The 27459-nt window shown below is 42.9% G+C and overlaps 1 long non-coding RNA gene across 2 annotated transcripts in view; it reads right to left on the bottom strand.

Moving 5' to 3' along the window:
- Nucleotides 1-1643: 1643 nt before the first annotated feature.
- LOC102395220 overlaps nucleotides 1644-27459 on the bottom strand; it is a 112128-nt gene continuing 86312 nt past the window's right edge. For both annotated transcript variants that reach the window (XR_006546667.2, XR_006546666.2), the window contains 2 exons: nucleotides 4721-4837; nucleotides 1644-4610 (listed from right to left, as the gene is read on the bottom strand). This is a non-coding gene — a long non-coding RNA (uncharacterized LOC102395220). The remainder of the gene's footprint in view (nucleotides 4611-4720; nucleotides 4838-27459) is intronic.

Here is a 27459-nt window from a genome sequence, read left to right as displayed (position 1 = left end):
AGTAGCTAACTGGTGATTAGCATAGGGTGCAGAAGAAATACAGAATCAGAATCTATGATGGTGGGACTTCCCTGGCAGTCCAATGGTTAAGACTCCACACTTCCAGTGCTTCCACTGCAGGGGGCACAGGTTTGATCCCTGGTCTGGGAACTAAGATCCCACATGCTGCATGGTATGGCCAAAAAAATAAAAGAATTTATGAGGGTGTGACCCAGGAATCACTATGCTTTACAAGCTCCCCAGGGATTTTTAATGTATAATTTCTTCTCAGTGACCCACCCTATATGTTAAGGAGTATTGGGAAGGGGTAAACTTTGTCAAGTTCCTGTTATACCTTGCCCCAGGACAATGGATGCTCTGTAACCAAGAAAGATCAATGATTCTCCAATCTAGGTGCATATTAGAATCATCTGGGAAAACTAAAAATACATATTTCTACTATATATATTTTATTATTCATATATATGGGGCTTCCCCAGTGGCTCAGCTGGTATAGAATCTGCCCACGGTGCAGGAGACACATGAGATGTAGGTTCCATCTGTGGGTGAGGAAGATCCCCTGGAGAAGAAAATGGCAACCCACTCCAGTATTCTTGCCTGGAGAATCCCATGGACAGAGGAGCCTGGTGGGCTACAGCCCATGGGGGTTACAAAGAGTCGGACATGACCGAGGGACTAAGCACATATGCATGTATACATGAATGTCTAGGCCCTACTGCATAGGAATTCAATCTCAATCTTCAAGACAAGCATCTGGGCATCAATATTTAAATTAAAAGCTTTCCAGGTGATTATGGGGTAGAGGAAGACTCTGGAAGAGATGATGTAATCCCTAAACCAAGAACCCTTCAGGTTTCTGAGAAATGAATAATAAAAGTAGAATCTCGCTGAATCTCCTCATTTTCATATATTTTGTGATTGATCTAAACCTCTATTAAACTCAAAGAGCAGTGTTAGGAATTTGGTGACTAATGGCTATTTCTGAGTCAAAAATGAAATAGCACTTATTTTCATGGTGTAATAAAAGTCAAGTGAACAGTTTACTCAGACCATGAATCAGTGAATGCAATTATCTGAACAGAGTCTAAAGTTATCTATGAAAACATATTTTGATATATTGTTATACAGGATTTCAAGATTTTGGTAGAAATGTTTAAACTACTAAAAAACCACTGGTTTTATAAATGAGTAGAGCTAGCCTGATGTTTGAGATAATAAAGAGTAGTTGGGAGCCATGACAAATCAAATTTGTGGAAACGGGCAAACTTTTGTGACAGCCAAACATAAAAAGAGATTAAAGGTCCCTTTAGCCTACAGGCCAGAGAAGGTACCCCACTCCAGTACTCTTGCCTGGAAAATCCCATGGATGGAGGAGCCTGGTAGGCTGCAGTCCATGGGGTCGCTAAGAGTCAGACACGACTAAGCGACTTCACTTTCACTTTTCACTTTCATGCATTGGAGAAGGAAATGGCAACCCACTCCAGTGTTCTTGCCTGGAGCATCCCAGGAACGGAGAAGCCTGGTGGGCTGCCGTCTATGGGGTTGCACAGAGTTGGACACGACTGAAGCGACTGAGCAGTAGCAGCAGCAGTAGCCTACAGGCTGCCAGTCTATGGACCTTTGAGTCATAATAGAAACTGTTATAATATGGAAATAAATTTAAGTATGGAATTACAATAACTAAGGGGTCTGCAAAGGTTTTAAAGAAGAGGTGACCATGGAAACAATTGAAAGGCTGAGGATTTTTTTTCATATTTTAATTTAAAAAATGTTAAACTTTTCATCTTGAATTTTGCTTGCCAAGCATGTTACAAACACAGGACAGACTTCCTGTGTACTCTTCATGCAGATTCTCCAAAAGTTAATATCTAACATAACATCTGCACAAAGATTAAAATCAGAAAATTTTCTCTAATAGATACAGCTATCTTATTCCAATAGCTTTCCTTTGTCTTTCATTATCTTGACATTTTGAAGTGCGTTGGTCAGTTATTTTGTAGAATGGCCCTCAATTTGTGTTTGCATAATGTTTGCTCATAATTTAAATTAAGGTTATACATTTTGGGGACAAATACTGCAGAGTGATACTATATTCATCTGAGTGCATCACAAGCAAAGACACAGGATGATGACTTGGACCATTATAGTGATGAAAATTTTAATCTCTGAATTTTATGTGGTGCCTACCATCTTTCTTTATAATAATGTTACTGTTTTCTCCTTTGTAATTAGTTAGAAGCTTTGGGGAATATACTTTGAAATTACCTAAAAACCCTATTTCTCATCATTTTTTTTTTTTGCCAATGTCTTAACATTTATTGATGAATCTTGCCTGAAACAATTCTCACTGTGGTGTTTGACAAATGTTTGACCTTAATCTTTCTACATTTATTAGTTGGAATTCTACTATGCTTTTTCTTCTCTGCCATTTAAAGGCTACCCACTCCAGTGTTCTGGCCTGCAGAATTCCAAGGACTGTATAGTCCATGGGGTCACAAAGAGTCAGACACGACTGAAGGACTTTCATTTTCACTTTACATCAGTACAGTTTGTGTATTATTTTATTCTATGGGTTATAATCCATTACTACTATTATTTATTTTGCTGTTTATGTTGTCCCAGATTTGATAATGAGAGCTTTTTAAAGTAGACTCCTGTGCCTTTTTGACAGATTCTCATCATTCGTTTTTAATATTTCCTTATATCCGGCATCATGAGACATTTCCTTCCCATCTTATTCTTTCTCTGCCTAGAATCAGCTACTTCTCCAAGGAACCATAGTAACTCTCATTGGATAATAGTGTTCAGAAACCAAAATCTGAGCAATTGGTGTGTTCATTACTGGTATTGTGTCTAGGGCTCTCTGAAAATGGAGCTATAAAATAAATATGTGAGCATACAGGCTTGTATTTATGTATATTTCTATATGCATCTAACTATCAAAAGCCATGAGTCCCATGTGGGGTAACCTCCAATATTAATCCAATGCTATTTTCACTCTAGTTTTTCTCCTTTCCTTAATTATAACTCCTTTCCCAGGCCATGAGAAATTTGGCTCTCCTTTTCCATAATTTATTCACTTATTTGCTCAGTCTTAGGATAAACATTAAGTGGTTTTAGACAGCCCACATCTTTGAGTATGCAATACCTACATACACCCATCTTCCCATACATGCATATTTTTAAATGTTCATTCATACCTACATAAAGTACACTCATTCTGTCCCCCAAAATAGACAACTAAAGTATCATCCAATTACTACATCTAGTTCCAAGTCAGGACTTCTGAGTGATACAAAAACTTTTTTCAGTCAGTGTAGCTCTTCACACTTAGTTAAGACTAATTTATCAATCACCAAGACATTCAGTATATAACAGTAGACAAAGAATATAGATAACTTCAATGAAAGAAGTCTCAATTATAAAAAGAGGAGAATTGGGAAAACACACACTCTCATGAACATAGACATCCACTGGCAAATTATACATAAAAGACATAATTCCCCTGGGGTGGGTACAAGACTTGGGGGTGAGAACATAGCTTAGTCTAATCGGGGGAAATCTGAGGACGCTGGCTTGGAAATGGGAGTACTAAGAATTTTCTCCCTTCTTTTCAGCATCATGATCTGATAGTGCTCCGTCAGTAGAGGAGTAGCTTAGTCAACCAACCTGGCAGCCTCTGGTTTTCTTCTCTTGGAGGCTCTTCATTCATTGACATATCTAGAGAAGTTTTCCTTTCCAAGGGCTACATAATTTTAGCATCCCTGATTCTGTGCATGTGACCTCAAAGAACCCTAACCCTAACCCTAACCCTAATGCCACAGCATTTCAGCTGTCAAGACTCTGATCATGCAGGATTGGGATGTCTTTGGTGACACAGTTCCTTTATAGGCTTAGGTATCATCAAGACATTTGACTAGTCACTTCCGCAGGCTGGGAACAATAGACAGAGAGGCTGTCTCCAGTTGTATTGGAGTCTAGGAAGTTCTATTGTCTAACAGCAGACCTCTGTTGTATTAATAATATTATCATCCCCTTAGACCTTAATGTCATGGATGCTACTTTCATCTTGGCTTCTGCTACTGGACAGTTTCTGATAATAACCTGGAGTGGAATGATTTGTTCCCTGGCCTTGGTTCCATCACAGCTGCACTTGTTTGCTTTGTCAGGTGGGAACGATTTCACAGGAAGTATTTAGGAGTGATCTAAGGAGATAGGCTTGTCTTTTGCCCCAGCTGTACCTCCTGTCTTTACTTGTATGAACCTTAACTTGGAGTCAAGTATTTGGTCTTTGTAGCATTGCCGGATTCCAGGCATTTTTCTTGCCATGCATATCCAGAGAGAGCCTTCTAAGTAAAACCATACTTTCTTCTGTTGTCAGATGGAACACTTCATCTGAAGATTGTTGCTCCATTGCAGGACCTTACTAGAATCCCAAATCTTGAATTTTTCCTGCCATTTTTCCTGATGCACTTTGTAGGCACAAGCCTGAGTCCCAGCAGGCCATTGCTCTTCACCTCATCACCTCTGCTCAGACAAGTCCACGTTTTAGGTTTGTATTTTACTGCATCCCACTCCTGGAATCAAATTCTGTATCCATTATGAATTCTCTGGTGGAATAAACAGAAAAGCTGGTTCAAATTTGCTTAAGCAATAAAGGAATTTATTTGCTTTTGTAACTCGAGGTTCAGAGATAAGGCCAACCTCAGAGTTAGCTTACCTCCCGGTGGGATTCACCCACTGTGCTCTTTCTCCTTGTCTGCATCCTCAAGTTCTTTCCATTTTAGGGGCAAGACGCCTCCAACAATCCCTGTCTTTATATCTTTATCCTCTGATTCTGAGAGGAAAAGCAGAGAAAGCAACTTTGATACCAAGATTGCTTGCCAGAATCCCAACTGGACTATTTAGGTTATGTAGCTCCCTTAAACCACTGGGGAGTTGAATATGTTTAGCTTAAGTTAATCAGTACCCATCCCATGGGTGGTATGTGGCAAGAACAGACATCAAATTGAAAACAACAGACTATTAGAAAGGGGAAAGAGGATTCTGGGTAGACAACTAATAATATTCCATCACCAGCCCTCTTAAACTTTCTACTAAGCCTTTTAAAAATAACTTCATGTTATCTTTTTTTTCCAAAGATAGCATTAATCTGTATTTAAAATTATCTTATTTATTACATGTCTCTCTTTGAAGAATCTCAGTCTCCATGAGAACAGTGACCTTATCCATCTTGTTCATTTCACTTATAATTCAATGGCTGGCATTCAGTGAATATTTGCTTAATGAATGAATGAAGGCATTGCATTTATCCTGCATCTCTGAGACCTTACAGCATAATGTCCCAAACCTCTAGGGTAGGCATACTTTACTTGAGATGTTTGGGATTAAAGCTTCACAGCTAAGTGAATAGCCAAAACCTGAACTCCGGCTTGCTGATCCCACATATCGTGCATTTCTGACTATCCCAAGCTGTTCTTGTGTGCTAAAATAAGCCCTCAGAGTCTTAGCACAGCTGCGTTCAGAATACATACAGGAAATACATAAAATATCATGACAGCCAATGTCCAAATAGTCATTTGAAAGATTAAGAGGAGTCTAAAACTGGCATGAATTGATATTTATTTTTCTGCTATTAACTACCAACATGCTCTGAGTGAAAATCATATCTGGCCTAATGGCATATGAAAGAATGGGATTGATCTCATTTTCCTATGGCAATTTCCTATAAGGCACATTATAATTTTGTTTACTGCGTGTTGCCTCTGTTGAAGACAAATCCTTTTTATCTGATAGAGTAGTCTGATCAACAGAGCGAAGAATCAATAGTAACTGACTGTTTACTATGAACGAGGTACTTCATTCATTCACCATCCCTTCACTCATTCATTCACATCTTTCCATTCTTATACTTTTATTGAATATTTATATAGTATCTTCCATGTGGCAGGTGTCATGCTAAGGGAGAGAGAGACAACAGTTAGCACAGTCTAGGGAAACACTGTAGTCCATCGATTAAGGTAACAAACTCTGGAGTCAGAAACGTCTGAGTTTGACACTTGGTTCTGCTGTGACCTGTGAGATCTTGAACATATCTTGATTGCCTTATCTGTCTCTTTAATATGCTTCATTGCATGAAATTATTCTTTGATTCAGAGTTGTGCAGCTTGAGTGAGATAATATAAATGCTATATTTGCTGTGTCTGACACATAGTAGTTTCTCAATTAAATGTTATTTTAAATTACCAGATGATCCCTATCTTCAAGTTGCTCATGATGAGTGAAAAAAACAGACATATATGTCTTTACACTTAATTTCACCCGAATGATCTGACATTAGTGTTATTTTTCCCATTTTATAAGCAAGAAAATTGAGAATTTCAATAATTTGTTCAGTTCAGTCACTCAGTCATGTCCGACTCTTTGCGATCTCATGAATTGCAGCATGCCAGGCCTCCCTGTCCATCACCAACTCCCGGAGTTCACCCAGACTCACGTCCATCGAGTCAGTGATGCCATTCAGCCATCTCATCCTCTGTCGTCCCCTTCTCCTCTTGCCCCCAATCCCTCCCAGCATCAGAGTCTTTTCCAATGAGTCAACTCTTCACATGAGGTGGCCAAAGTACTGGAGTTTCAGCTTTAGCATCATTCCTTCCAAAGAGATCCCAGGGCTGATCTCCTTCAGAATGGACTGGTTGGATCTCCTTGCAGTCCAAGGGACTCTCAGGAGTCTTCTCCAACACCACAGTTCAAAAGCATCAATTCTTCGGTGCTCAGCCTTCTTCACAGTCCAACTCTCACATCCATAATTTGTTCAAGGCCTCAATTAATAAGTAAATGAGGTAGATGTCAAAATTCAAAGATGCCTGCACCAAAGCCGTTTTCTCTCTAATTGTCTGCATGAGATATTGAGAGACAGTAGTTCTAGTCCTGATTTCAGTCCAGTGGTTCTCAACCTTGAAGAGCTTTTGTAAAGCACCAAATGCCAGGACTCTGGGCTTCCCATGTGGCCCTAGGGGTAAAGAATTCATCTGCCAATGCAGGAGACATAAGAGATGTGCATTCAATCCCTGGGTCAGGAAGAGTCCCTGGAGGAGGGCATGGTAATCCACTCCAGTAATCTTTCCTGGAAAATCCCACAGACAGTGGAGCATGGAGGGTTACAGTCCATTGGGTCACAAAGAGTCAGACACGACTGAAGCAACTTAGCACACACACATGCCAGGACTCTGTTGCAATTCAGTTAAATCAGAATATTAGGATAAAGGCTGATCAGGCATCAAATATTTTCAAAATCTCCCAAGCAGATTCTAATGGCTAACCAGAATTGAGCTCTACTCTTGATTATATTCTTTGCAGCCAAAGATGCAGAAGCTCTATACAGTCAGCAAAAACAAGACCGGGAGCTGGCTGTGGCTTAGACCATGAACTCCTCATTGCCAAATTCAGACTTAAATTGAAGAAACTGGGGAAAACCTCTAGACCATTCAGGTATGACCTAAATCAAATCCTTTATGATTATACAGTGGAAGTGAGAAATAGATTTAAGGGCCTAGATTTGATAGACAGAGTGCCTGATGAACTATGGACGGAGGTTCATGACATTGTACAGGAGACAAGGATCAAGACCATCCCCATGGAAAAGAAATGCAAAAAAGCAAAATGGCTGTCTGAGGAGGCCTTACAAATAGCTGTGAAAAGAAGAGAAGTGAGAAGCAAAAGAGAAAAGGAAAGATATAAGCATCTGAATACAGAGTTCCAAAGAATAGCAAGGAGAGATAAGAAAGCCTTCCTCAGCGATCAATGCAAAAAATAGAGGAAAACAACAGAATGGGAAAGACTAGAGATCTCTTCAAGAAAATTAGAGATACCAAGGGAACATTTCATGCAAAGATGGGCTCGATAAAGGGCAGAAATGGTATGAATCTAAGAGAAGCAGAAGATATTAAGAAAAGGTGGCAAGAATACATAGAAGAACTGTACAAAAAAGAGCTTCATGACCAAGATAATCATGATGGTGTGATCACTCACCTAGAGCAGGACATCCTGGAATGTGAAGTCAAGTGAGCCTTAGAAAGCATCACTACGAACAAAGCTAGTGGAGGTGATGGAATTCCAGTTGAGCTATTTCAAATCCTGAAAGTTGATGCTGTGAAAGTGCTGCACTCAATATGCCAGCAAATTGGGAAAACTCAGCAGTGGCCACAGGACTGGAAAAGGTCAGTCTTCATTCCAATCCCAAAGAAAGGCAATGCCAAAGAATGCTCAAACTACCACACAATTGCACTCATCTCACACGTTAGTAAAGTAATGCTCAAAATTCCTCAAGTCAAGCTTCAGCAATACGTGAACTTCCAGATGTTCAAGCTGGTTTTAGAAAAGGCAGAGGAACCAGAGGTCAAATTGCCAACATCCACTGGATCATCAAAAAAACAAGAGAGTTCCAGAAAAAAACATCTATTTCTGCTTTATTGACTATGCCAAAGCCTTTGACTGTGTGGATCACAATAAACTGTGGAAAATTCTGAAAGAGATGGGAATACCAGACCACCTGACCTGCCTCTTGAGAAACCTATATGTAGGTCAGGAAGCAACAGCTAGAACTGGACATGGAACAACAGACTGGTTCCAAATAGGAAAAGGAGTACGTCAAGGGTGTATACTGTCACTCTGCTTATTTAACTTATATGCAGAGTACATCATGAGAAACGCTGGGCTGGAAGAAGCACAAGCTGGAATCAAGATTGCTGGGAGAAATATCAATAACCTCAGATATGCAGATGACACCACCCTTATGGCAGAAAGTGAAGAGGAACTAAAAATCCTCTTGATAAAAGTGAAAGTGGAGAGTGAAAAAGTGGGCCTAAAGCTCAGCATTCAGCAAACTAAGATCATGGCATCTGGTCCCATCACTTCATGGGAAATAGATGGGGAGACAGTGGAAACAGCGTCAGACTTTATTTTTTGGGCTCCAAAATCACTGCAGATGGTGATTGCAGCCATGAAATTAAAAGACGCTTACTCCTTGGAAGGAAAGTTATGACCAACCTAGATAGCCTATTAAAAAGCAGAGACATTACATTGCCAACAAAGGTCTGTCTAGTCAAGGCTATGGTTTTTCCAGTGGTCATGTATGGATGTGAGAGTTGGACTGTGAAGAAAGCTGAGCACCGAAGAATTGATGCTTTTGAACTGTGGTGTTGGAGAAGACTCTTGAGAGTCCCTTGGACTGCAAGGAAATCCAACCAGTCCCTTCTATAGGAGATCAGTCCTGGGTGTTCATTGGAAGGACTGATGCTGAAGCTGAAATTGCAATACTTTGGCCACCTCATGCAACGAGTTGACTCATTTGAAAAGACCCTGATGCTGGCAGGGATTGGGGGCAGGAGGAGAAGGGGACGACAGAGGATGAGATGGCTGGATGGCATCACTGACTCGATGGACATGAGTTTGAGTGAACTCCGGGAGTTGGTGATGGACAGGGAAGCCTGGCGTGCTGTGATTCATGGGGTCGCAAAGAGTCAGACACGACTGAGTGACTGAACTGAACTGAAGAGAACAACTCAGTAGTCTTCCAGCCTTGACAGTCTTATCCTTCTCTGTGAAAGAATATGAAAATGTTAGTCTCTGGGTCATGTCTAACTCTTTGTGACCCCATTGACTGTAGCCCATCATGCTCCTGTGTTCATGTAATTCTCCAGGCAAGAATACTGGAGTGGGTTGCCATTTCCTTCTCCAGGGGATCTTCCCTACCCAGGGATCAAGCCCGGGTCTCCAGCGTTGCAGGCGGAACCTTTACTGTCTAAGGCACCAGGGAAGTCCTATATAAGGCAGCAATTGTTAGGATGAGATCAGCCTGATGAAGCTGGGACATTTCAGGACTTTCTATGGGACTGGGGTTCCATAGTCACAACAGTGTACTTTAAGGGGAACGCCAGTGTGGGCAGAAATCCCTTTGTCTCAGGCCATAGGCATGGTGTTATAAGACGTAGCACAGTACCCACTTGGCATACCCAGTGACCGTGTAAGTGCTGGTGAAGGACGGTGGTGAGAGCTCAGTCTCCTTCAATGGTGCATTGACAGATCAACAGCATCCTTCACACATGCTGGAGGGAGCAGCCTGGGAAATGTCCCAAATAAATGCAGCTGCTCTTTGTTTCTGGAGAGGATGCCAATAACATTTTGTTCCTTGGGGTTCTCAAGAGTGAAACTGTGTGCATAGCTATAAAAACAAACAAACCCCTAGGGATAATTATCATACTAACCAATATGTCTTATAGACATTTATTTAAGCTAATTAATCACAACTTGTATTTTGAGCTATATTCTCCCAGACTTTATATTGAGATATTCAATGAAGGGAAAAAGAAGAATTTATTAGGGGATACCCTCTGGGACATTCTAGTCAAAGTCAAAGCTTCTGCAGCTCCCTAAATAGGGGTCATTTCAGGAACTCATCCCAGAATCTGGTAAATCTAACTTGCCCACTCTCTGATGTGTTCCCCTTAGCAGTTCTGTAGGATACATGGTCAGGTATCACTGTGCTTATTTCACTGAGTTGGAAACTGACATGTCAAAAGGTTAAGCAACTCACTCAATGACTAGAAAATGCATAGCCTCCATTCAAGCATACATCTCTGGATTCTAAATTCTCAGGTTATTCAGTTGAGTCAAGAGGAAATTATACTACTCAGGCACACCATAGATGAGAAACCAACCAACCAAATGAAAGCAGAGACATTCTAGTAAAAACACTGGCATTGGATTCTCGTTACTGACAAGCTAAGGTTTTACTACTGCACCCTCTCTCTGGAAACCAAGAAGAACATGTACCAGGTTAGTAGGTGGGAGCCAGCCTCTGGTTGGGTCAGATCTTTCTCTTTTCTCTTTACCCCACTCCTGTCTCAACTAGCAAGTGATGCTGAGACTCTGTGTATCTATCCAGTTTCTGGCATAGGACAACTAACCCAAAAATGTTCCTTAAAGGTTGAATAAGAAAATTTCCATCCATGAAAAGATAGTTGAGAAAGAGACATCATAGCTAAGCATGGGTGTGAGAATTCTCAAAGCCAGAATATATGACTCAGGCTCCGACAGAGTCTGCAACAATGATGAGTGTCCTGAAGTGCTTACCATGGTACCAGACCCTGTTCTAAGCATTTTACATATATTAATCAACTTATTCTTTAAAACTCTACAAGACAGGTATCTATTACTACCTCCATTTTTAAAAGGAAAATAAATGAAGAATAGAGAGTTTATGTAGTTTGCTCAAGGTCACACAACTAGGAAGAGAAAGAATCAGCCTCTGAGTTTGGTGTCTTAATCAATGTGCTTCTAGTTAAAAGTGTTAGTCGCTCTGTCATGTCTGACTTTTTGCGACCCCACGGACTGCAGCCCGCGAGGCTCCTCTGTCCATGGGATTCTCCAGGCAAAAATACTGGAGTGGGTTGCCATGCCCTCCTCCAGGGGATCTTCCCGATTCAGGAATCAAACCCACATCTCTTATGTCTCCTGCATTGGAGGCAGGTTCTTTACCACTAGCACCACATGGGAAACTCAGTCAGTTGTGTTCCAACTGTTGCTATCCCATGGACCGTAGCCCACAGGCTCCTCTGTCCCTGGGATTCTCCAGGCAAGGATACTGGAGTGGGTAGCCATTCCCTTCTCCAGGGTTTCTTACTGACCCAGTGATTGAACAAAGTTCTACTGCATTGCAGACAAGATTCTTTACCATCGGAGCCTCTAGGGAAACCCATACTGAATGCTAGGATTCTATTAAAAACGAAACTTTTCTTCAGAGAAAGACTTCCAGTCATGCTTTAAAAATACTATATCTTCTATTTCAACAGAAAATTTGCCTTTTGAGATTTCAATTTTTTATTCTGGACTATCTACACAGCTTTTAACATGAAAATCTCAGCAGAGGAATCAGAATAGAGGAGCTCTTCAAATCCAGAACTAGACTAGATCTGTTGATCAGGGATATAGGTCTGCCAAGGCGGGTGGTGAAGAGAGTAAAGCAATCTTTTTATAAGTCAAATATAGAGACTGTGTCTAAAAAGTGCTCACAAATCACGGTATGCAAAGACACGTCTGTGGAATCCATACTCAGATAACTGAAATACTGAGGAGCTGGACCCTCATGGAATGCATTCACTTTTCTCCCACCCACTGACTTCTAACCTTCTCTGCTGGGGTCTTTCTTCCTCACATCTCGATGGGAACTCAAGCTGACCCCTTCCTTTTCCAGTCAGTCAGGTTTCAAGGGCGTTTCAGGTCATTTTCAGGTAAACAGTCCAGCTGGTCTAACCCAGCACTTCAATCTCTCATGCATTTCGAATTGCCCCTCCTGCCTGCCCCGGGACTCAAATACCTGCATTAAGGAAGGGAGGAGAGTATGGACCATTTCTTATTCACCCTCTCAAACTCTCTCCCCTGCTGATACTGCTGCTCTTAATTCCTCAGAGGGCTTCTGTAGCTCAGATGGTAAAGAATCCACCTGCAGTGTGGGAGATGTGGGTTCGGTCCCTGGATTGGGAAGATCCCTTGGAGAAAGGAACAACAACTCAATCCAGTATTCTGGCCTGGAAAATTCCATGGACAGAGGAGTCTGGCAGGCTACAGTCCATGGAGTCGCAAAGAGTCAGACACGACTGAGCTACTTTCACTTCACGTAACTCCACAGAACCAGGTAAGGGCAGGGGGCAGAGCCTTACTGCCCAGCACTGTAGCACTGTGGCTGCGAGCCCTCTACACGGCAAAACTTGGCCTTTTCTTTCACTCATCCTTTCCTCTAGTTCTTGGAGACCTCCTTGCTGGAGACAGCTCCCAGAGGAGACCATTATCTCCCAGCTGGCCACTCATGACCTCTTCAGCTCCTGTGTGACAGCTGACCCTTCAGTCTTCTTCTGCTGGGTTGTCTAGTCCCCAAGGGCAGCCACCTTGGGTGGGTCCTTTCAAGGCAAACAGAGCCTGGTTTCCACCTGAGGTGGCCCCCTGAGCCATAGACGACAGGATGACGTCCACCCTCTCCCACCACAGAATTCAGTGTTATTTACTGTCCCACCAGCCCTCCTTCTTCCCCCAAACCATTGGGTACAATTCCATCAATTTTTCCCCTTTGGACTTTCATAGGCCCTGTGACCTGCGGACTCCGGAGAACTCTTGTCAAACTCTGCCCCAAATTCTTTTAAATCCATGGCAGTTTTGAGTTTCTATAGTAATGCAAGCAGCTAGTTTGGGGGTGAATGTGCAAGATTAATTCTCCCCTCCTGGCCAAAACCCTGGTATCTTCTACGCTGTCTCCTACATTTAATTTGAGTAGGGGGAGGGGAAGAAATATTTTGGGCTCAGAGAAATCCTCTTACTAACCTTTCAGCACTGTTGTTGCCTTTTTATGTGTAGGTGAAGGTGGTGATACATTGTGGATTGCAAAACTGGTTCCAACCTCGTAGCAAGTCCTGCTGATGACTTCACATCTACTGCCCTCAGCTTTGAAGCCTGACAGTCAGGTCCATCCTACTTCACATCCTGCTGCAGAAGTAAGACAGCTGGCCACTTCTGTAAGGTGCTTAGAGGCATTTTGGTCACCCTAAGAGTAAGCAAATTAGTACCTCAAGATGACTTCCAACATTCAATTTTAATATTTATAAACTGAAAATGTGCTTGCTGATTTTTCTAACCATAGAATGACTCCTAAAATTTCTTGAAAAGTAGGGGAAATTTTTTTCTTTCTTTTGGGCATATGGAAAAGTAAGGTAGGTATAATATAGAAAAGGCAATGAAGGACCCTTAGTTCTACAAATATACCAATATCACGTAAAAATAAAGAGGTCTTAGCAAAAGTGTGAGCAGAATGCGAGCTTCTAAAAGCAGTCTCCACCCCCTGCACCAATGCTGAGCCACAGAAGAACTTGAATAAATAAATTCCATCTTTACTTCTGGAGAGGAAGAGAAGTATCATGAGAATGTACTATTAAATGCCTAGTGAAACTTCAAATTCAAAGAAACAGAAAAATATAAATCTCTCTCACATTACACGGAGATTGATAGCTAGATGATCTCCTCTATTTTGACAGGTTGATCTGTAAGCTGTTCTTTCCATGTCATTCTTTTTTCCTTCTTACAGAGTCCGTGTGTGAATCATCACACTCTGGGTGAATCATAAAACTATACGAGTGAACACGGATAATTACATGACTTTTAACTGGGAGGGAACAATGGCTTTAGTTCCCTGATGGAGCCATCTTACCCAGCCATAGATTTTCTCTCAATGTGCAGCCAAGAGTCATGCTTCCTTGGTCAGAGGGTCTGATTGTCTGATTTCTTGGAAGGTTCAGGCTCAGTGACCAATGAGACTCCAAAGGGCAGCAGATGCAGATTTCCCTGAATCCTGGTCCCAACCAAAAGGAGCAGCCCTTTCCCAGGGCTGGCAGTGCCCCAGGCCCCCACATTGCCCCTGGCTCTCCACCCTCCACGGCCAGATCCCTGGGCCTGAGCCTGGATGGTGGCAGGAGGCCAAGGCATATAGGAACAAACTTTCCCCCTTTCCACTCTCACAGGACATCAAGTTGGCACAAAAAGTGCCAAAGTACAGGAGACTGGCTTAATAACTGGGATTTAGTCTCTTCCTTCAAAATAAAAATAACATGCCTTCAAATTACAACATGTTCCCTTAACAATACCTCACAGATTATTTCTAGAACAGTGGTTCCAGCTGTGGCACCTTCCTTCCAAGTGTCTCACATGCATTAGCTCATTGGGACCTGACACCCAGGGGGTTGTTGTTTAGTCACTAAGCTGTGTCCAACTCTTTGTGACCCCATGGACTCTAGCCCACCAGGCTCCTCTGTCCATGGGATTTCCCAGGCAAGAATACTGGAGTGGGCTGCCATTTTCTTCTCCAGGGGATCTTCCTGACCCAGGGACCGAACCCCCAGCTCCTGCATTGGCAGGTGGATTCTTTACCGCTGACCCAGCAGAGAAGTTCCCCTCTCCCAGGAGTTGCTGCTGCTGCTAAGTCGCTTCAGTTGTGTCTGACTCTGTGTGACCCCATAGACAGCAGCCCACCAGGCTCCCCCGTCCCTGGGATTCTCCAGGCAAGAATACTGGAGTGGGTTGCCATTTCCTTCTCCAATGCACGAAAGTGAAAAGCGAAAGGGAAGTCGCTCAGTTGTGTCCGACTCTTAGCGACCCCATGGACTGTAGCCCACCAGGCTCCTCCGTCCATGGGATTTTCCAGGCAAGAGTACTGGAGTGGGGTGCCATTGCCTTCTCCGCTCTCCCAGGAGTAGATGGCACTAATAATCTGAGCCCTCTTTTAAGCCATGAGTCACTCCACTGGTTGTGACTTTCTTCCAGTCACACAGCTAATTACTCTCAGTGTCACGACTTAAAGTCAGTTTCGTCACCCTTAGAATTCTACCACCTTAATTGAGAGGAACGCTACATAGCACTTTTGAAAGAATGGTTTATTTTTTTCTGATTACATAAGTAATTTATATTCATCAAAAGAAAACTACAAAAAGTAAGGAAAAAAAAAAAAAAGGAAAATTGGAAAAACACTAGGAAGCACCAGGAAACAAAGAAAAATCACCCATATTGCCTGTCAGACACAACAGCTGCTTTTAACATTTGGTTGTTTGTATAATCTCATATGTCCATTTTCCTTTAAAAATGGTTTCATATTGTGCATACTGGTTTTTTAGGAAGTTTCTTTCATTTTCTTCCCAATTATAAAGGTAATACATGCTGATTATAGAAAAACCAAAAATCACAATCATAAAGAACATCAAAACCATCCTGTAATCCCACCCACCAAGAAATAACGATTAAAAAGCAACTTCATTGAATTTGACATTTAGAAAGCCCATAACCTTGCAACATGCCCCTAAGGCAAGAGTAAGATGTTTTCGGGAAAATGAAGGAACTAATACTTTGCCATTATCCTGATTTAGAAATGAGGCTGATTTGTCTAGAATGAATGCCTCTGCATTTCAGTCTCTTTGTTTGTATATATAAGTAAGAGTTTCCAATTAACTTCACAAGAATATCTTCAGGATCAATATTAAAACATTGGTTGAGAATTTTGAGTGTTCTGAAAGAAATCTACACTCTCCAGGCCACGAGCCACACTCATTCAGTTGGAGGTCCTCCTGCCGGGCCAGGCCACACAGAATTGGGGCCGCATGAAAACAGAATAAGGTGGTTTGGCTGGAGATCACCCTCTGGCTTTATCTGGGCCAGAGAATGGAAGGAGCTGACAAAGCAGAGCAGGGTGTGCGAGATTCCTGTTCCTCGTGCAGTCAAAACCGTCCAAGTCACGTCCATGTACAGGTGCTAAAGACTCTGGGAGGGAGACAGCTCTCTTTTCCAGGGCATTTATATTGACTTCTTTCTGAAATTTTCTGTTTTGTTGCTATCTCTCTAAATCGCCTTGAAAATAGTCATCAGTATGGGGAACAGGGCAGCGTCTGACTTACATTTTTCTTAGGGATATGGCTGTGACGACAAGAATTGAGTCAACACAGTGGCTTAACCAGTCAACTGGCAGCACTGAGATTGGAAGAGGAAAGTGTTTCGATGCTACAGAACAGGAAGTCTCAATGGGAACTTACAAGACAGGTGGATTTTTTATTATGGTTGCACAGAAGCCCCTAGAAGCAAGCACTCAGGTATGTGCTAGCTTGCTAAAATAAAACAGAACCAATCAAACTGATAAAAACCTTCATCATACTCCCGACGTGTACCAACCCACTGTTGTCTCGTGGTATTCCCAGGCCATGTGCTCCTCAAGGCCTGCTCCTTCTCCTCACATCCTTGTGGATACAGCAAATGGCACCACTGTTTACTCAACTGTTCTCAGTCCAAATTCCTCAGCATCATTCTTGAACACTCCCCTATCCTCACTCCTCAAATCTAATTACCAAGTCTTGCTGATTCCACTTTCTAAATATATCTCAATCCTCCACTTTTTTTCCATCCCCAGTTTGTCCAAGCTACAGTCATCTGTTACCTGGCCCACTGCTATCGACCCCTCAATGGGGTCCCATTTCCATTCTTGTCATCCCCCAGCCACAGCAATCTGTTGAAAACACAAATCTGACAGTGTTCTTCTTCTACCAAGAACCCGCTAATGTTTCCCCACAGTTCTTTTAATCAAAGAGAAATTTCCATGCAGTAAAATCACTCCATGGAGTATATGATTATGGAGAATTTCACAAACACAGAGTGGTATAACCACCACAGCATGCAAAATATAGAATAGTTCTTTTGAGTAATTACGAATAAAACTGTTACAAAAACTCACATAGACTCTTCTGTGTGAAAATAAGTTTTCATTTCACTTGGATGTGGTGCTTCTGGATTGTATGGTAAATGTATATTTATCTTCATGAGTAACTGTGAAGCTATTTTTCAAAGTGGCTGCACCACTTGCATCCCTATGCTGGTGGGATAAAGCCCAGACTCCATGTTAGGTCCTCAGAGTCCTCTACCCCTAGCTCCTGCCTGCCTCTCCATCCACAGCTCTCTCTATTACAGCCCCCCTTTCCATGCTTTATCACCCAATCTCACTCAAACTTCTTTCATTATTGTGATAAACTCTTACTAATATCCAGGACTTCCTATATGCTCAGTCTTTTGCCCAAGATAACCATGCATCCATCTTTACCTGAAGAACTTTTTAATCTGACCAACTGGCTGGTTTAAACATTATCTCTGCCAAGAAGCTTTCCCTGAATCTCCATTAGGATCCCCCATGTATGGATATTTCCCTCATTCACTCAACAAAGGTTTGATGAATAATAACCAGGATCTAAGTTCTGTTCCAGGCACAGGGGAGAAATCAGTGAATAAAATAAATTTAAGTCCAGACTCCCATGGAGCTGGGAGATTAGAACATCGGGTGACAGCCAGTACTATAAAAACCTAGAGCAGAACACATGGGGTTGCTATTTTAAGCAGGACAATCGGAGGACACCTCTGAGCAGAGGACATCTCTGGGAGAAGAAGTGTGAGTGAAATAAAGAAGGAGCTCTGAAAATAGCTGGGGAAAGATCATTCCAAGCAGAGTAAACAGCAAGGACCAAGATGTTAAGATAGGGACTTCCCTGGTGGTCCAGTGGTTAAGACTCCATGCTCCCAATGCAGGGGGCATGGGTTCCATTCCTGGTCTGGGAACTAAGATCCCGAGAGCTCCAAGACATAGCAAGGAAAAGAAAAAAATAATTTTTTTAAGTTAAGCAGAGACATTACTTTGTCAACAAACGTCCGTCTAGTCAAGGCTATGGTTTTTCCAGTAGTAATGTATGGATGTGAGAGTTGGACTATAAAGAAAGCTGAGCACCAAAGAATTGATGCTTTTGAACTGTGGTTTTGGAGAAGACTCTTGGGAGTCCCTTGGACTGCAAGGAGATCCAACCAGTCCATCCTAAAGGAGATCAGTCCTGGGTATTCATTGGAAGGACTGATGCTAAAGCTGAAACTCCAATACTTTGGCCACTTGATGCAAAGAGCTGATTCATTTGAGAAGACCCTGATGCTGGGAAAGATTGAGTGCAGGAGAAGGGGACAACAGAGGATGAGATGGTTGGATGGCATCACTGACTCGATGGACACGGGTTTGGGTAGACTCCGGCAGTTGGTGATGGACAGGGAGGCCTGGAATGCTGTGGTTCATGGGGTCGTGAAGAGTTGGACACGACTGAGTGGCTGAACTGAACTGAAGACAGAAAACAGGTTGGCATGGGAGGCTGACATGTTCGGGAAGCAGCCTGGAGACCCTTGATGGGAACCTAGAAAGGTAGGGAAGAGGCACGGAAGATGAGGCTGCATCTTGGGGTGTTTGCATAACGCCCTCCACCCCATCAAAGCATCTGCCACGCTGCATTGTTACTCCCTCTGAAGTTGCCTTCTCCTGTCAACTGTGTGCTTTTTGAGGCCAGGAATGGTGTTTGCTCTGTTTATTAGTTCTTGCAAGCTCATACGCTGTGACTCCTGCATGGTAGGTTCTTTTTTTTTTGAAATATAGTTAGTTGGTTTACAATGTTGTGTTAATTTCTTCTATGCAACAAGGTGACTCAGTTATACATAGATAAAGCTTTTTCCATTATGGTTTATCACAGGATAATTAATATAGTTCCCTGTGCTATATGGCAGAACCTTACTGTTTATCCATCCTGTATATACTAGTTTGCTAATCCCAAACTCGTAATCCTTCCCTCCCCCACCCCCTCGCGTGGTAACCACAAGCCTGTTCTCTATGTCTGTGAGTCTTTTTCTGTTTTGCAGATATATTGATTTGTATCATATTTCAGATTCCACACATGAGTGGTAGGTTCTTAAAAAATATTCAAATGAATGAATGAGTAGTTGGACTACTTCAGTGGCACAAAGTCTCTTGATTGAATGACAAATTCTCGAGAAGATGGCATGAGCCCATATTACCAGCAGAGAAAAGGAGGCTCAGATTACTGAAATGACTTTCCCAGAGGCAGAGGTGAGTAACGTGGCTGGAATTCAGCTTCCTCGTGATTACAGCTCCCTCTCACAATATCTGCTCACAATATCTGTCTTTTCTGAACCAAGAAGTAACAAACTCTCATACTCAAACATTGTTCTGCCCATTCTCATTCTCTACGTCTGCTGACCTTGAATCTGAAAGAATATTCTGAACCATTCCTTAGAGGTAGCAGGTCTTTTGTGTTTTTTAAGCAGACCAGGAGCTCGCAAATGTTTCTTTCTTTTTTTTTTTTTTTTTGATCTACAGAATGATTAAAAAAAACTGGGACACATGATCTTAAAAAAACAGTCTCTTGTTTATTTTGAAGAAGTCTAAAGCTGTGGCAGCCCTGGGTCTGTAATGTCTGTGGAAAAACCCATCAGGCTGGGGAGTGACTGTCCCTCTCTGCAGAAGTGCACCTCCACTTTGCCACAGCCCTCAATACTCTTTGGTGCCTTGTGTCTGGTCCATTTCAAAAGTGTCAGTTACTTGCCTGGAGGGTGACAAAATGTGGTTTCCTGCCCCATAGCACATGCTGCAAAGCTTCAACACTTGGCCACCTGATGCAAAGAGCCAACTCCTTGGAAAAAACTATGCTGGCAAAGATTGAGGATAGAAGAAGGGGGCAGCAGAGGATGAGACAGCATCACTGACTCAATGGACATGAGTTTCAGCAAACTCTGGGAGATAATGGAGGACAGGGAAGCCTGGCATGCTGCAGTCCATGGGGTCGCAGAGAGTCGGACTTGACTGAGAGACTGAATGACAGCAAAGCACAAGCTGTCGGGTCCCTCGGTGGAGGGGCTTTGAGAACCAGGGTCAGGCCTCTGCGTATTCTATTTCTCTTTCCAGCACATGTAGGTGGTTGAGTTCAGAATAGGATGACTAGGTAGAGTAGGCTAAAAATCGGGAAGTCAGAAAAGAAAGGTGATGCCCCAAAGAGCTGCATGCAGCAGAAGAGATTATGAGAAGGCTGCAGGGGAGCCCGTGTCCCTCCACCCAGCTCAGGGCACCGGCCTTCGGGTCTTACCTGTTGATAAGCCCACGTGGTGTACAATGCCAGCCAACAGAGCCCCTGCGTCCCCCTTGACTATATAACTCAGTACTCCAGCTGCTGTACACTGTCTACATTACCGTTCTATCAAAGACATCGATGCATATCAAGCAGTACCGACTCAAGTCATGGCCTGGCTTGGGAGAACTCCAGAAGAGAGCTGGAAGGAATTTTCCATGCCAACTTATGTAATCCAGGGTCTACCACAAATCCTGGCACACAGTTGCTGAATAAATACTTGTTCAAGATGAATGAACCTCGTGTGAGTTACTTTTCCTCCCACTTCATCTATAAAGCAAGGGGTTTTCATTTAGCTACTCTTTAAGATGTTGTAGAGCTCAGACATCCTGTAGTTCTATGGATTTCTAAGTAGTTACAGGCAAAGTGGAGGTCAGCAATAAATACCAGGGTCTCATCCATTTCCTGGGCAGAATAGAACAGATTTTAATGATGGCAGAAAAAGAATCAAGAAGGCTCTGATTTTCCACTGCTGAGCTGAGATAATGCCATTAGTTACAACTATGTTTCTCAGCCTTGGTGTCAGAGCACATCGATCCAGAATTTACACTCTGCATATGAGTGAAGTTTATTGGTTAAAAATGAATTCATCAGAAATTTGCCTCTAGGACTTGAGACATGTGGCTGAAATGGGTGTGATATACAGGTGAGGCCAGCCTGCACAGGCCGGCCAGGTGGCTGGGGCTGCCCGGCTGCTAGAATTTAAAGAGCCCTCCCAGGCCCCTTGCTGGATGATTTCCTTCTGTTAGCCTGCTTCAGTGCCTAAATCCCCACTATTGGTCACACCTCTGAGTTAAGGCCCTGAAAGATGGAGTCCAGATGCTCCAATATGCAACGAGGGATTTTAAATCAAAATATTTGCATTCATTACATTCATTATCACTTTGGAAGAGTAATTTTCTCCAACAATAATGATGATATTTGCCATCTATTATTGAGCACTGATCCTGTCCCAAGCCCTTTACACATGCTGAATGCTTTTTATTTTCATCCACACAACCTCCTCTGTGACAAGTACTATATTTAGCCCTGTTTATAGGCTTGGCAAGAGCCAGAGGTCATACAAGCCTAAGTGGAGTCAGAACCAGATTCTAGATTTTTTCTCTCTCTCTCTCAGGATAGAACTGACACACAGTTCAGTGCACAATCTCAATGCACAGCTGGGTACATGTTTCCACATGCACACCCTTATGCAACCATCACTCAGACTGAGACAGAGAACATTTACAGCACCCCAGGAGGCTCTTCTCCTGGGGTGTCCCCTCACCCAGAGGGACACCTGGGCCTTCCCAGGCAACCCCTCCTAGTCAGTCCCTCAGCACCCTTCCTCTGCAAAGGATTCAGAACCTGGAAATCTACCTACTGGGCTATGTGAAGGGAGGTGGTGGCCCAGGCACACTCACATGGAGGGGAAAATATCCAAAATGGGAGGGGGCAGGGTACTGAGGTAGCAGGAGGGAGCTTTCCCTGGGGAGAGGTGAGGGCTTGTCCCCAGGGTGCCCGTGGCCCCTGCAGCACACCCAGCTACTGCCTGGTCGGCTGGGACAGCATCTCCAGAGCATGAGGACCTAAGCGTGCAGAGACTGTCGCAGGAGTGCCGGTCCTGCATATCAAGCAGTGCTGGTCTCTCACACTGCCGGGAATCCAGTCTCTAACAAGAACAGAATGCTGACAAGTGCAAAGGAGATGTGTTTGCTGGCACAGAGTCCATGGGGCGGGAAGACAGGCCAACGCAGGGCTCCCACAGGAAGTTTCAAACCCACTTTATAATTCTTAGTTTAGCTATCATCAACTCTTCCCAGATCCAAGGCTGTGTTTTCACTTTGCCATGTTTAAATCCAGCTTCTCCCTCCTATTGTCTTTCTGTCTGCCCTACAGATCAGGATGCTAGTTTGGAATTGTATAATCTCCTCGGGCTTCTGCACAGCCCTGATAGCATCCCCTATCAGACAGCTCTTCTGCCAGCTGTCAAGTGTTGACCGGCAGCTTGTATTTGACTATTCTTATCAGTTCTTCTTTAATGATGCATCACCCTATCTCCAGATCTGAAGTCCTAAATAGTTGGCAGGCATTAGAAGACACACCTCAGGGAAACCTGGTAACTTAAACTGCAGGGCAATTGAAGATAAAGAGCTGTATATGTAGGTTTTTGCTGATGGAAAATGAATGACATTTCGCAAAAGGATGGAAGGGTGAAGAAAGAGGGAAGGCAAGGTGGCGGAAAGGAAAATGAAGAGGGAGGTAGGTAGGAGACGGGGAGAGGGAAAAGGGAGGATGAAATAAAATAAAGAGCATGAGAGGGAGAAGGATGAAGGCGATAGTGAGAAGGTGTGGGGGCGGGGGGACGAATTAAGAACAAGTGGAGCAGGGAGATGGCAGATATAGTTCAGACTTTCAGAAGATAGGAGAGGAGTCTGTAAACTCCTCTTGTTATTTTTGTTACTTGTTTACAATACCTGAGTAGCTGATCACTACCAGGCATCTAAGCCAATGGATGCTTACAGAAAACTAGATGCCAAACATGGCAAATATTAAATATTCTGCCCTGTGATGTCCCTAAATGCACTCACACTTAACAGATAATTGGGTCATTATGTAGATAGATCAGGAAATACATTTGGCCCTTGTCAGTCACGTCCCATTTTACATAGCTGCTGCTGCTGCTGCTGCAAAGTCACTTCAGTCGTGTCCGACTCTGTGCGACCCCATAGACGGCAGCCCACCAGGCTCCCCCATCCCTAGAATTCTCCAGGCAAGAACACTGGAGTGGGTTGCCATTTCATAGCTGAGAGATTATAAAAGGTGGGAGAGAGAGAGGCAAATAGAAACAGTAGGGCTGTGTACTCTCTTCTTTACAAATTCATTTGGAGAGATTTCTTCAGCTCTAACCAACCACCCTGTTTATTTAACTTCTATGCAGAGTACATCATGAGAAATGCTGGACTGGAAGAAACACAAGCTTGAATCAAGATTGCCGGGAGAAATATCAATAACCGCAGATATGCAGATGACACCACCCTTATGGCAGAAAGTGAAGAGGAACTCAAAAGCCTCTTGTGAAAGTGAAAGTGGAGAATGAAAAAGTTGGCTTAAAGCTCAACATTCAGAAAACGAAGATCATGGCATCCGGTCCCATCACTTCATGGGAAATAGATGGGGAAACAGTGGAGTGTCAGACTTTATTTTTCTGGGCTCCAAAATCACTGCAGATGGTGACTGCAGCCATGAAATTAAAAGACACTTACTACTTGGGAGGAAAGTTATGACCAACCTAGATAGCATATTCAAAAGCAGAGACATTACTTTGCCAACAAAGGTTCGTCTAGTCAAGGCTATGGTTTTTCCTGTGGTCATGTATGGATGTGAGAGTTGGACTGTAAAGAAGGCTGAGTGCCGAAGAATTGATGCTTTTGAACTGTGGTGTTGGAGAAGACTCTTGAGAGTCCCTTGGACTGCAAGGAGATCCAACCAGTCCATTCTGAAGGAGATCAGCCCTGGGATTTCTTTGGAAGGAATGATGCTAAAGCTGAAACTCCAGTACTTTGGCCACCTCATGTGAAGAGTTGACTCATTGGAAAAGACTCTGATGCTGGGAGGGATTGGGGGCAAGAGGAGAAGGGGACGACAGAGGATGAGATGGCTGGATGGCATCACTGACTCGATGGGTGAGAGTCTGAGTGAACTCCGGGAGTTGGTGATGGACAGGGAGGTCTGGCGTGCTGCGATTCATGGGGTCGCAAAGAGTCGGACACGACTGAGCGACTGATCTGATCTGATCTGAACCAACCATGCTACAACTGGACATGCTGCATTTCCAGAACATTCCATTAAAGGAATCTGGGAAGAATGTAATGCATCTTGAAAAATTTTCTATCTAAGCCATTTAAAATTTTCGTGTCATGTTTATTGGGAGTAAAGTGCTATTTACTCAGTCATGTCCAACTCTCTGCAATCCCATGGACTGTAGCCCCCTAAGTTCCTTTGTCCATGAAATTTTCCCAGCAAGGATACTGGAGTGGGTAGCCATTCCCTTCTCCAGGGGATCTTCCTGACCCAGGGATCGAACCCCGGTCTGCCACATTATGGGCAGATTCTTTACTATCGGAGGCACCAGGAAAACCCTATAGGGAGTAAGTGAAAGTGAAAGTAGCTCGTGTCCAACTCTTTGCGACCCCATGGACTATGCAGTCCTTAGAATTCTCCAGGCCAGAATACTGGAGTGGGTAGCCTTTCCCTTCTCCAGGGTATCTTCCTGACCCAGGAATCAAACCAGGGTCTCCTGCACAGGAGGCGAATTCTTTGCCAGCTGAGCTACCAAGGAAGCCCCAGTAGGGAGTAAACTCTCTATTAAAACTGTGCTCCCCGGAATGGTGCATCCCTCCCCTTCTCCTCCATGAATTCTACAGGACCCAACTTTTCTTGCATGAGTTTGTCTTCAAAGTTATAGAAGGCCTCAGAGATCTGCTAAATGGTGGGTCTGTTCGGTTGTTTTGGAGGCAACAAAACATTTTACATTTTAGCATTCATTTACCATTCAATAATGTCCCCCGCTAGTTAAAAGACTCCTACAGTTCAGAAAGTTAAAATTCTACCAATAAAGAAATTCATTTTGAAGCACATAAAAATAATGGTTCAAATGTATAATGATGCTCTACTTGCATTTTTCCTACGTGTGTAAGTATAGTGCTGATATCATATAAAAAATAACATTCTGAATCTAGTTATCTAAATTTAAATCTTAGAAAACCTGCTTAAGGAAGGCATCTTAGTGAACTAGAAACACTAGAAACAACATGCCTTTAGTTTCAGTACTTCCTCGTCCACTGAATGAGTATTATTTTTTGGGTAATTCATATATTTATTTATTCATTATTCCTTCCAGAAATATTTTGTTGAACTTAGTATGTGCCAGAGTGTACTAATATCTGAAGATGTGGCGAGGAAAGGCTCATTCCATACTTCCATACTGATGCACAGAAATGATGAGAGATAATTGACGGATATTGGTGTTTATTTCATGTATTTATTTATTTTTTTAATAATTTTTTGGCTACCCTAGGCTAGGTCTTTACTGCACTCGGGCTTTCTCTAGTTGCGGTGGGTGGGGGCTAGTCTTCGTTGTGGCGCTGGAGCTTCTTATTGCAGCGGCTTCTCTCGTTGCAGAGCTCAGGCTCCGGGGCGCGCGGTTCCGTAGTTGTGACGCATGGGCTTGGCTGCTCAGCAGCACGTGAAATCTTCTCAGACCAGGGATCTAACGTGTGTCCCCTGCATTGGCAGGCTGATTCTTACCCACTGCGCCACCAGATGACTTCCTTAAGAAGTCATCCATACTTCCTCATAAAATGTAACTAACTGTACCTAATTATTTCAAAACTTACTTATGTAATATTGGCCTTTTCACATTAAACTATTAACCCTACAAGAGAAATGACTGTGCTATCATTCACCTTTCTCTCTTCCATCACTAACCCAAAACTTGACACATGGTATTTACTCAGTGGGCTTCTCTAGTGGCTCAGTGGTAAAGGAACCATCCGCAAATGCAGGACATTCGTGTTTGATCCCTGGGTCATGACGATCCCCTGGGGAAGGAAATGGCCACCCACTCCAGTTAGTCTTGCCAGGAAATCCCAGGGACAGAGAAGACTGGAGAACTACAGTCCATGGGGCCGCAGAAGAGTCAGACACAACTTAGCGATTAAACAACATTTACTCAGCAAATAGTCATCCAATGTATGCATTTATCATAAGGTAACATTTGGGTTTCCCTGGTGGCTCAGAGGTTAAAGTGTCTGCCCGCAACGCGGGAGGCCTGGGTTCGATCCCTGGGTTGGGAAGATCCCCTGGAGAAGGAAATGGCAACCCACTCCAGTATTCTTGCCTGGAGAATCCCATGGACGGAGGAGCCTGGTGGGCTACAGTCCACGGGGTCGCAAAGAGTCAGACACGACTGAGCAAGCGACTTAACAACATTTAAACAGCACTTAAATCCATTATCTCATCTAATCTTGATAACAACCCTGTGAGGTAGGTCCTCTTCTCCCATTTTACAGTTAGGGAAATTGAGAAAAAGAGAAGTGAAGAGCGTTGCCACAGGTCACACAGCATAACTGAAATTCAAATCCAGGCAGTTGTCTGGTGCTAGAATCTGTGTATTTATCCACTATACTCTATTGTCTATGAATGTATCAGTGAATGATGAATTCACAAATGAATAAATGAATTTAAGTAGTTTACAGGCTCTGGACTATAGGATCATTAATTGCGATATGAAGATGTTGGACTTTTCCACCCGAAGTTTAGTACAAGGTCTTTTAACAGTTATAAGATTATCATCAAGCACCCTCCATTTGTTATTGAAAATGTGCTATCTGCTGATCAGGAATGCCTGAGACTAGTGGCCTGTGTACACTCTGCTATGCTTTGCACTTTTGTTCCCTCCACTTGAGTTGTATCATTCCCAAACCTGTTTGTTCCTTTTGTATTCACTCTAAGCACATAACTGAATTAAAATTTATGTAAATGCATAGAATATAATTGGAAAAAGAAGTAAAGCTGTTGTTTCTATGAAAACTATCCTGATGTAGATATGCAAGGATGAGTCGTATCTGTATGTCAATTTTTTTAAATAAACAGTGAATTTATTTTCACTATTTCAGCATTTTATTTTAATGCTGAAAAGGCAAGTTAAAAGTTTTGGAAATATTTTTTAAATGCAAGAAGTTTCATTTGAAAGTTGCTTCCAAATAATGTGTGTAAGAGACGATGAAGATGGTACAAGAATTCTAAAACATCCTGAAGGACTTTTCACTCAGATCCCTTTGCCTGTGGCTTTCAGGTCAGTTCAGTGGCTCAGTTGTGTCCGACTGTTTGCGACCCCATG

Source organism: Bubalus bubalis, chromosome 19 (assembly GCF_019923935.1).
Source record: "Bubalus bubalis isolate 160015118507 breed Murrah chromosome 19, NDDB_SH_1, whole genome shotgun sequence".
Lineage (NCBI taxonomy): Eukaryota > Metazoa > Chordata > Mammalia > Artiodactyla > Bovidae > Bubalus > Bubalus bubalis.
This window is presented reverse-complemented; position numbering and strand designations above follow the sequence as displayed.